Genomic DNA, 12,141 nt, shown 5'->3' with positions numbered 1-12,141 from the left:
CTTGCAGCTGATCTTTCTTGTGGTAGTTCTTATAGTTGTGATAAGCAGTGTTTGCCTGCATCCTAATGTTACAAGTTATTCTTCAGCCTCTCTGGTATTATTCATATTGACCCTGCCAGCAGATAGGGGATTTTGGGGGACAACTACTGCACTGGTGGGGTGCAAAATAAACTTTATTAAGAAAACGCAGAAACAGGGAAAATTCAATAGTGAGGGGTACGGGGTTTGTTAAGGTAGACAATTGGGGAGGGGTTTCTTTTAGTAAATAGGATAGGGGGTTTCAATAGTGGGGTACAATACAGTGGGGTCCAATGCAGTTGGTAACCAATTAACACTGAAGTATAAATGTAACAGGTAGCTAACAGTTCCTATGTAAAGGGTGTGTCACAGCAGCATATAACCAACTAAGAGTTATGGGTAAAATGTGTTAAATAACCAGCAACTCTAGGTAAAAATATGTGTCAGTGGTGTAAATGTAAAATGTGAGGTGTGTTAGAGAGAAAAAGGGTAACCAATGGGGTTTTATGCTAGACTTCAGTAATACAATTGAGGTTTGGCAGCAGCAGGAGCGGGGTGAGCACGTGGGGGAAGGGATTAGAGAGAGAGAGAGGCAGTGGTAGAGGAGTGAGGATGGGGGAAGAGGAGCACGTGGTGGAGCAGAGACCAAAGGCAGAGGCGCTGCGGAGGGAGATTTAAACTCAGGGAGACAGAGAGAGCAGACAGGCTGCAAGTTTAAACAGAGAGACTGCAACGAGTGACTGGGGAGCTCGGGGGGAGACACGGGCAAGCTTTGGGGGGGGGGGTTAGGGCAGCGGGAAGACAGACTTAACCACAATTATACAGAACACAGTAAAATCTTATCTATGATCTAACTTAACCAAGATTACACAAATTAGCAAGTAACAGAACACAATGCAACAATTTTTTTTTAAAACCTAACTTACAGAGCACAATACAAACAATTCTTTAAACCTAACTTAACCACAGCTATGCAAAATGAAATTACAACTTATCTAGACTAAGAACCTGATTCTAATAGGTGCACCTTACACTATGCCGCTTCTTTGATCGGGAGGGGGAGCAGTTCCGGAGGGCAGAGTGGTGTGTGCCCAGGGTACAGTCCCGGGGGGGGGCGTTAACTAGTGGTGGCTGCAGCAGTGGGGTGGCTGCAAGCCGGCAGCCCAGGATACAGTCCAGGAAGGCACAGCCTAGCAGCGGCGCAGGCTTATTTCCAGCAGCAAAGGCGCTGCGGAGCAAGAAACAGATTACTGATACAGACCAAGGAGTTAGCTTGGGTCTGTTTGCTGGGGAAACAAGGCTAGGAGCTAGGACAGGGGGAGTTTGCAAGAGGGAGTTCTTACCAATCCCCAGGACAGCAGCAAGCACAGAGACAGGAACGGCAGTAGCATCGGAGGATGGAGAGAGGACTCGATTCGCTTACAATAATCAGGAGATCTCCAGGCACAAATTTTGTTGTTCGTGGGAGGGGAGTTCAAAACGGGTATGCTCAAAAACAAACAAGAGCGGGGAGAGGGCCCCCCAAAGACCCCTAGCTGATCAGACCAGATGGCAAAGCAAGGACCTCCTCCTAGGTCTGATCAGAAAATGTCCGGCTTTAAAGGCAAACTCAGGCAGTTTCCCACCAGTACTTTTGATTGGCTCCTCTTCATACAGGGGAGGAGAGAAGGCAGGGAAAGGCTGCAGGTAAGCATAGGCATGTTCTGAGCCACAGGTATGACTCACATGCTTAATTATTTGGCCACTTCAGGTCTTGCATTTCTGGGCAGCACCCCCCATACCGAGCCCGGGTCTGAACAAAGGAACCAAACAAAGAAGCAAGAAGCCCCCTCCCTAGGCAGAGCAATGGCTCCAGTTAGTCTGTACAAGCCATTCCTATGAATAGGGCTGTGACTTTAGTTAGCACAATGGTCGGGAGGGGTGGCCACACAGGACAAACAGAAAGGAGAGGGGAAAAAAGGAATGCAGCAGGGGGACAGCTGTAACAGACACATATAATGATAAAACTTTCTTAATGTATGATTAATCTTCATTTTGAGCCTTGTCCTAAGACCAAGGATACAGTTTGTTTATATTAAATGTAAATTAATTAAGGATTGTATAGTTAATGTAGGATTATTTGCTGTTTACATGAGTTTTAAAAAATACTCCCTTTTTATTATACAGGCATAATATTAGACTACCAGAGAGACTGTGAGAAGATCTAAAGAAATCTGGTGAGTAACTGTTAGCTTTCTTTGTCTTCTTGTTCATAAAACCGTATAGGGGCTGCTAATGCCTCTGTTTTTTTGGTTAGATACAATATATTTTGATGAAGGAGCTCATTTTAAAATGTTTTCTACAATCCTACATTTATAGGGTTTTTTGTTCTGCATCTGTGCTTACACGAAGAACTCGCTACGGAAGCAGACCATCATTTTACTGCACAAAGTCCTTGTTTTAGTAGTAGTTACTCTTGTCACAGTATGTGCTCTAGGATTTATGCTGATAATAGCAGTTAGTTGCAAAGACTTACATAGCATGTAGTTCCATCTCAGAGGCAAGAACTAATGTGATGGGACTTTATTAGTAGATATCTGGTTGAATATTAGTACTCTGAAGCTAGTAAATAGATTAGTTTGTGCACAGCTGGGTGTCCCCGAACTCTTGAACATAGAAGTTGACCTTGTCACTCCATATTTGAAAATAACTCCTTTTGATTTTGAGTGATTTATGTAAGAAGTGCAGAAGACAACTACGTATTTTTCATGGGTGTCCATACATCACGTGTACTTGTGATTTTTCTGTTAATTGTGGAAGCTTTGTTACAGTTTGGGAAAGAAATAATGTAGTGATCCTTCTGACCATAATCTAGATGGCATTATATGTGCTGTGACATCATACGTGAGCCCTGTACAGCACCTAGGCAGACAGAATGTCACTAAGCTCTACTCACTCAAAACCTCCTATGGTAAACTAGGGAGAAAAATCTTCCCTAAAATTATAATCTGTGCAGGATTCTCAGAGTTTATGCTGCTTAGCGCATGACAGGTGAAACGCCACAAGTGCTGAAATTTTTGGGGTCTAAAGGTGGTATTTGTGGGCTGGGTCATGAGTACCACACGTTTGGCTCCTTACTGGGGCTCATGTGACAACCAGAACTCTATTGCCTTCTCTCTGATTAGTTCCTTCCGTATGGCCTATGAACAAACTCTTGTAGGACCTCTGCCTCTTCAGCTGCTGCTCTTGCTCTTCGTTTTGCCCAGTTCTAGCCTGCTTTGGGTAACCTTTTTTGGTATGTCCACTTCTGCCTCCAAGTCATGCCTGTTTGCCTCCAAGTTATTTAATTTTATTTAAATTTTCTATAGTATAAACACTCAATTAGCAATAATGTATTATCACAGGCTAATTAAGAGAATACAGAATGGTTTGAATTATTTCAGAAAAGTTGGTTTTTGTGATTTTTTTTTTTTGCCATACTTAAGCTTCTGTTAAGAGCCTTCCTTGTTCCTTAGGAGTTAATTTTGATTCCCCCAGGAGGATGGCTACCTCCTGGGTGGAGTGCGAATTCGGTGTCCTGTGAAACTTCTGAGAATGTTATGTGGTCTTCAGTAATTATTTCCAATTATCATTGATGGTCTATGGATAAAAATTTGTATGTGCCATAATCCAAAGCAGCACAGCCTATTTCTCATCTTTTCCAGTCTCATCTTGTTGGTTTTGAAGGTAATGTGAGGCATAGCCCATACTCCATATTGGACTACCTGCTGAGCAGAAAAGAAAGTGTATATCTTAACCTTATAAATTGGATTTCTGCAAAAGTCCTTTCCAATGGAAGATCTCACCTGTGTGTTGTTTATTTTTCAGAATTATGATTCTGCTTTTTTGCTGAGGAAGTTAATAATCTTGTGTCTGAAGGCAGATGCCAATGCAGGATTGCTGAAAGCACAAAATCCTTCTAGGATTGTGAGTGGAAGTTTTTTTTTTTTTTTTTTTAATAATAAAAGGAGCAGCAGCAGCAGCAGCCCAGTTTCTGAACTAGTAGAGCACTTAGGCAAAAAAAGAAAAATATATCTGAAAGACAAAAATGACATTTCTGTAGTTTAGTTACTACATTCAAAATATTTACAAGTGAGACTGTATTACTGATGATGATCTCTTTAATTGGCATTATTTTGAGATGTATTCTAAAATATTATCTATTAAAAATTTTTTAAACGCATCTCCTAGAAAAGTTTAGGGAGTTATTTCTTCTGAAACTATGCTGCACTTTGAGTAGTACTTATTTAAAAAAAAAAAATCCTACCACAAGAAAAAGCTAATCTGCCATTGCCAGCCTTCTTCCTTTTAAGTAGTGTTGCAAAGACTGGTTGTATACAAAGACTTTTATTCCTGCCCTGCCCTTCTTTTTCCCCAGACAAACAGGTGCTTTGGCCAATGAGTTGAACATCTGGGTGGATGACATTAAATAATACTGAGATAACGTCTTCCATTCAGTCCCAAAGCACTTTACAATTATTATACCTTAAATCCTTTTTAGGGTAGGTTGGTAAGTAAGGACTTAAGGTTGGGGAGGGAAAACTAATGGCTAGGAAAATAAATTATTGGCAGAAAAGAGGAAGCAATAGGCTGAAATATGGCTTTGAAGCAGCAGAAATGCCAGAGGTGATACTGGGGAAATTGCTGAAAGGAACTGAAGCTGTCTGAAAGACTTCTAGAATGACACTTTTTCTTTCTTCTTTTGGTGTGACCATTGGTCCAATGTTGCTGGATAAATATTGTGAAGTTAGATGCTAACAAATAGGGAAGAAATGTTTTATTTAAGATTTTCAATATCAAAAGTGGCACCTTAAAATTACATTATTACAGCTGAATTTTTGCATTTCACTGTCATACTTTTCTGTTCTCTCTAGTTTAGAAATTAATATAGCCTAATCACTTTCATTTTCTAGTCAATTTCATTTTCTGTTTTTGTGTAGTATTCAGACAGTAGTATGGTATTTAGTTTGGTAATAAACAGTTTTTACTGAGCTTATAAAGACTTCTATAGGTCATAGATTTGGAAACCTGAAATCTTTGTGGGTCAAATTTCACCCACAATATGGACATGGTTAACTACTCAGTACATTTTCTAAATTCCCAGTTGTTTAATAATCCTTGGCACCTTGAAAATTGAATATTGCGTAATGACTTTATTCTTTTACCTAAAAGATACTCTGTTCTTTCTCTATCACCCTGTCACTTATGGGTTTTGACTTTTTTTTTCATCTGCTTGTGTACCAATACTATTTAAGCCATGATTGGTCTAGAAATAAAAAAGGTACATAAGTCATGTTTAGAATACAGAAAAAACTCTACTTGTATATTTTTAAAGATTCTTTTTAATAACATATAGGGACTGTAAGTATTCAAAAATGAAAAGTGCTATGTAAAAGCTACATGTTATCATTCCCTGTCCACCAGGTGTCTGTACTTCACGCCTACATGATAATTACAACTGCCTGAAAAGCTACTGACTCTTACAATGTTTCTTTTTCTGTTTAAAAAACAATCCTTTGGCAAAAAGCTTTAACGCAGAGTTAAGGTTCTCCAGGCAGTGATAGCTCGTGACCTTCCAGGACATTGAGTTCAGTAAAACTCAGACTTATTAAAAACAAGAAATAGAGAATTAAGGTGCACAACCGTACTATCTTAACTCTGCCCTCTTCGAAAGATGGCCCAATAAGCCCATAATATATATTTACATGTTGCCTTTGCCCTGTGCTGAACAAGGATTTCCTACACTCAGGGCTTGTCTACACTTAAAATACTGCAGTGCTTCAGTGAAGACACTATCTATGCTAAGAGCAGGGTTCTCTTGTCGATGTAGTTACTACACCTCCCCGAGAAGTGGTAGCTATGCTATCTACACCATGGTTAGATTGGTTTAATTGCATTGCTCAAGGGTGTGGATTTTTCACATCCCTGAGCAACATAGTCATACCAAACTAATTTCCTTGTGTAGATCAGGCCTCGTACACTTAGTCTACTCCACAGAAAGAACATCATTATTGAAGTTTACAACTCCTCCAACCCCTTTTTACAACCACTTCACCCTTAGGCCTTGGCTACACTGGCGCTGTACAGAGCTGCAACTTGCTGCGCTCAGGGATGTGAAAATGCCCCCCTCCCGAGCGCAGCGAGTACAGCGCCAGTGTAATCAGAGCCTTCAGCGCTGCACACTCGCTCGCAGCGCTGCAAGCTATTCCCCTCGGAGAGGTGGAGTACATACAGCGCTGCGAGAGAGCCACGGCAGCGCTGGGAAGTCCCTAGTGTTGCCAAGGCCTTATGCACACAATACCACGAAACACTCTTTCACTTATCCTTAATTAAACTCTCAGACCACACTCATCTCCCACCTAGCTTCTGACAATCCCCATTGCAAGAAGACCCTGTGCCCCACTACTGATCCAGTCTGCACCTCACAAAGCTGAAATGAATCATATTGAACCTCTGAATACACATGCACCTCCTTCCTTTGATCATATGCACACAGGATTCAGGGAGAGAGGCTCACATATACCTCCACAGTGCCACAGTCCCCCAGATCTCCTCATACCACAATCACAGCTTTTCAAAGCTGCTCCAACTAATTCCTCCACCATTCAGTACCGCTCCACTTAACACAGTGAATGCAGCCAGAGTGCATGCAGACAGTTTCCACTGGCTATTGCCAGCTGCAGGGGGTGCAGAAGTAAGATTGTGTAGTCATATACCTTATATTTCTGGGTTTTCACAAGTCTGAGTTTTACTGAATTTGATGTTATGGAAGGGTACAAGCCATCACTGGGTAACCTTAACTCTGCATTAATGAAGTTTTTTGCCATTTAATTTATCAAAGAATAAAGCCTTTAACTATGCTGATAGTAAAAACAGTTTCTAAACCAAATAATCTTACATTTCTGAGATTAGCAGTCCTTCTTAACACCTTGTCTAGATGAGGATAAATGGTGAGATGTTAAAACATGTTAGCTATCATATGTATTTGAAGGTCTACTACAGAAAAGTCATTGCATACTTTTTAACGTGTTAATTTGGGGGGAGTCTAAACTCTAACTTAATTTGTTTAGCACAAGCTGAAGTATTCAATGTTGCGTATATGCTATATTTTTCTAATGTTAGTTATCTGTACTATGCTTTATACAAGGGGCACATCTTCCTGTGTAGACTCTCCAAATCCTCTTCTACTTTGTGCAGTTGAATATGTTTTACTACAGAAAGACCATTCACACCTGCAAAAGAGAGGCAAGGATTTGATCTTTGGGAGGAGTGAAGTGAAGTGATGTATGTACACCTCTACCCCGATATAACGCTGTCCTTGGGACCCAAAAAATCTTACCGCGTGATAGGTGAAACCGTGTTATATCGAACTTGCTTTGATCTGCCGGAGTGCTCAGCTCTGCCCCCTCGGAGCGCTGCTTTACTGCATTATATCCAAATTCATGTTATATCAGGCTGCGTTATATCTGGGTAGAGGTGTATTGGAGTTGTCATTGGGCTAGATTTTCAGCTGTGCACATCGCTTACTGGGTGCAGATGGGGAGTGAAGCTGTTTTGCCCCTTCCCAATCCTCACATGCCTGCTGGGATGCATTCCATGGAGGTTGGCATCATTAGATTTATGCCAACTGGGGAGATCAGGTGACTTTCTGCCCTCTTAACACTGACAGAGCATTGTAAAAGGATCAAATATAGAAGAGAATGTATGTTGGATTATGTGTAACTTTACCCTAAAAGTGTGTATGTGTCCCTTTTGTATTGTTTGGAGAAACTGATACCCATAGAATGTCCTAAATGTTACATAAAGGAGTCACATTCATATAACACATTTGGAAGTTAGAGAGAGACAGTAATATCTTGTATTGGACCAACTTCTGTTGGTGAGAGAGACAAGCTTTTGAGCTTACACAGAGTTCTTCCTCAGGTCTGGGAAATGTACTCATAGTTCAGATCTACACTGCAGATGCATATCGGTATAACTACGTTGTTCAGAGGTGTGAAAAATCTACACTTTTGAGTGATGTAGTTATACCAACCTAGCCACCTGTGTAGACAGTGCAATGTTGATGGGGGAGCTTCTCCTGCCTTCTCAGGGAGGTGGATTAATTACGCTGATGGGAGAAGCTATCCCATTAGCGTAGGAGGAACATCTTCATTAAAGTGCTACAGTAGTGCAGCTGCAACATTGTACGTGAAGACAAGCCCATTGTCACAGCTAAATACATGGCGGAACATATTTGTTTAGCATAAGTAGTTAACAGATATTTCAAGGGACCATTCAAGATGAACTGACTTGAGTTAGCATTTTATGGTTACATTTTTTTCTGCTGTTATTTAATCAGTTTGATTTATCATTTTAAACAATTTAACTAGTGATTACACAGTGATGCAGAGTTTCCATCTCTGTTTGCATTGGTTGCTTACTGATTTGTGATTGCAGACATATGCACATATGTAAAACTTGGCTCATAGCTTACACACAAATGTATGAATGACCTCACTAATATCAAGGTGCAAGACAGATTAACCAAAACTTGCTAATGTACAATAAAATAAGAAGACTTATAACATAAGGGCTGATCATCATTCTTTCATATATAGAATTTTAAGTATTAGTAACTGTAATGAGAGTTTTTTGGAAGGTTTGCTGACTATCGTCTAAATTTATACCACTGGTTTTATTTTTGTTTTGTTTTTTGATTTTTTTAGGTCAACTTTTCCCCCTTTAATGTCCAGTAATTTTAACATAAGGGTTGGTTCCCCTGCTGGTCAGATACAAAGGCAGCCTAGAGCTGTCATTTAAGTAACTGAGCCCTCCAGATCCTGTTGCTTGAGCAGAGTAGCAGGAAACAACAACATTCTTATCTAAGCAGGATTCCAGTGTTTATTTTTGCATTTCTATCTATTTACTGTTGTAGACACAGTTCTTCTTTGTGTTTGAAGTTACTGGATCTGGGCTGCCAAAAGTTAAACATAGAGAAGATGAGTGAGGTAATATAGTTTGGACCGACTTCTGTTGATGAGAGAGACAAGCTGCTGAGCTTACACGGAGCTCTTCTTCAGGTCTGGGAAAAGTACACAGAATGTCACAGCTAAATACAAGGCAGAACAGATTCTTTAGCATAAGTAGTTAACACATATTTCAAGGGACTATTCAAGATGAAGTGACCTGTTAAAATCTGTCCAGTCATAGGAGGGAATAAGTGGCGGGGGGGACGGACTGGGGGTAATGGAGGGGTGTTAGTGGGTTATAGATTGTTGCAATAAGCAGTAAATCCAGTGTCTGTATTCAGTTCATGATTTTTAGTGTCTAGGACAGTTATGAATTTAAGCTCCCAGGCTCATCTTTTGATTGTTATGCAGGTTTTCTTTGAAGATCAGGACTGAGAGGTCAGATATAGAGTGATTGCTTTGTGAAAAGTGTTCACTTACAGGTGATATGGTGTATTATCAGTTTTCTGTGTTCGCTCATTTGAGAGCATAGTGACTGTCTGGTTTCACCCAGATAGTTGTTGTTGGGGCATTTAGTGCACTGGTCAAAGTACACCACATGTTGTGATAGGCATGTGTAGGACCCAGGGATCTTGAAAGGTGTTTTGTGTGTGTGTTGGGGGAGTGTTGATCATCATAGCAGTGGAGATATGTCTTCAAGTTTCGCATCTGTTGTTCTGACAGGGTCTGGTGCTTCTTTGTGTTGGTGTGTCCTGGTCTGAGGGGAGCTTGCTTCTGATGATGAGCTTGGTGAAGTTGAGTGGTTCTTTCAAGGTCAGTAGAGGGGGTTCAGGAAAGATTTCTTTCAGAATGTGGTCCCCATCGAGCATGGGTCGTAATGGTTTGATGGTACCATTGTCTCACGAATATCTTGGGACCAATGGGCCACAACAATACTGTATACAAAAGTTAAACATGTCTCTTCCCCCCCACTCCACCCATCCCCTTCCAGCAGCAAAGGTAGTAGAGGAAGAAAAGCAAGAGCAGGATTTTTCTGAACTTATTTTCTGGCCCTATGTTCAAAGTGTATTGGTGGGATTTTTTTAAGTGGTTCTCATTACCATAGTAATGAGCACATCACAGTCTTTAAAATATTCATTATCGGAACATCCATGTTAGGTAGGGAAGTGCTCCTATCACCATTTTACAGACTGGCAAGTGAGACACAGAGAGACTAAGTGACTTACCCAGGAAATTAATGATAGAGCAGAAAACTAAACTTGCATTCCCCAAGTCCCACACTGACACCAATCGCTGAACTATTCTATCTCTTGTGTAACTTTCAGGGCTCAGAGATAGGCCTGTACAACGCGGCCTCCTGCGTATACACAGGAGGAAATTACCTAAGTACCTTCTTTCCCTTACTCTGCTGTGGACAGCCTGGCAGATTAGTTTATCAATTGTGTCCATGTACTTGTAAAATTCACAGCTACCTCTTCATTCTCTAATTCTTTTTGCATCAATATAATGCATGGAGGAGACACATGATAGCACAAGCATCATATGAAGAGTAATCAGGATACAAAGTCCCTATATGGTTTGCCACATGTGGGTAAGGTTAAGAAAGCACCAGATGAAACTATGCAGGGTGTAGTTAGCAGTGTTCTGTACAGCAGTCAAAAATAATGAAAGGCTTGCACTTCTGAACCTTAGTGCTCATTCCTCCATAACCATGTCAATTCCTTGAGCTGAGAAACTTTCTGTATCTATGAAGGATGTATGTATATGTGTATATATACACAGATGTAGAATCTTGTCACTTCCTCCTGTTAGAAGGAAATGGATAAAGAAAAATATATCCTATTAAGTATTCAAGTGCTCTCTTTTTAGAGTCATGAGGTACTCTGAATTTATTTTCCTTTATTATTCATGGAAATGGAAAGTGTAGCCAGGAAACAGGGTTTGCAGAATACCCAGTCTCTTTTGACCACTTTGGGCTGCCTTTACACTTTCCTAGCTGGAGGAAGCAATTCCCCTTTTAGGATTGTCAGACGTGATATAGTAGAAAAGAAGTTAACAAGCAAGACACTTTCCCCTTTCTTTCTTTGTTCACATCTGTTAATGTGTTTTGATATTAAACATTGCCAACTTCTGCTCTTAGGAAGACCCAACTCTTCATGCCAGAAGGTTAACGGGTATACAGAACATAATTGTGTTTTTATTTTTAAAGCTTTAATTTTTTTAGCACATGTAAGTTCTTAATAGCTTTTAAAACCCCCATAACCTCTTGGTATTGTAAATTAGCATTTTTCCATGTGACTCTCTCATGCAGATTGCGTTAGCTGTAGCAGGGGTTAGATTGGGTAGCAAGCTTCGGACCTGTAACCTCCTAAAGGGTTAATGGGGGGGGGGGGAAAGAAATTTGACAGTGAGTTACAACACTGAAGAATTAAGATGGAATGTTTAAAATGTTAATGTTTACAATGAAACAATTTGTCCAAATAAATCCTTTGTTTAGAAGAATAAACATACGGTGGACAGGGGGAGGGAAGAAAAGAGGCGAACAAGACAGTTGCAATGAATTCCCATGCTTGGGTCAAACAACTCAGATGTTAATGTACATAGACTTGTCTTTAAAGCAGCCGATTATCTTAAAATATTTCTGCTTCCTAAACTTAATTAAGGCCAGTCCACTTGTTTTGCTGCAGAATAAAGGGGTGGAAAGAGTAATAAATGACAACGCAACTTTCAGTTTGTAGTTTCTTTTATGCTTTGTGCTATGGTTCTTGATTAATCTGAAAGTGTATCAAGGATGCCCCACAAATACGGACTCTTCCGCTCCTTCTTTTCAACGTGGAAATTAACTTGACAGGAGTCCTGTTCAGAATTTTCATAGCAGAGAACCAGAGACGGTAAGTAAATGACTGCTTTCCAGATCTGCTTGCTAGGGGTACATTTCAGACTTGTGGTTTTATCTAGGAGAAAATATTGCTGAAAAACTGGGTTGTTGCAGGAAACAAGATGATTAACCTGTGGTATCTGTATCCCTGAGATGTTGATGAGAGAAATGGCTTAGTGCATTTCAAAAAAGTTCCATGTTCTGAATGAGAGTAACACTTGAAGTTGCAAAAAATTGCAAGTTTTCAGTTCTCATACTTTGGGATATAACTTGATT

General features: G+C 40.3%; 1 protein-coding gene across 16 annotated transcripts in view; it reads left to right on the top strand.

Annotated features, from left to right (window-relative positions):
- Window positions 1–12,141, top strand: part of FBXW7 (F-box and WD repeat domain containing 7) — a 295,965-nt gene that overhangs the window by 43,807 nt on the left and 240,017 nt on the right. For all 16 annotated transcript variants that reach the window (XR_010601814.1, XR_010601815.1, XR_010601816.1 and 13 more), the window contains one exon: window positions 2,185–2,234. The gene's annotated coding sequence lies outside the window, so the exon portion shown is untranslated. The remainder of the gene's footprint in view (window positions 1–2,184; window positions 2,235–12,141) is intronic.

Source organism: Chrysemys picta, chromosome 5 (assembly GCF_011386835.1).
Source record: "Chrysemys picta bellii isolate R12L10 chromosome 5, ASM1138683v2, whole genome shotgun sequence".
Classification (NCBI taxonomy): domain Eukaryota; kingdom Metazoa; phylum Chordata; order Testudines; family Emydidae; genus Chrysemys; species Chrysemys picta.
This window is presented reverse-complemented; position numbering and strand designations above follow the sequence as displayed.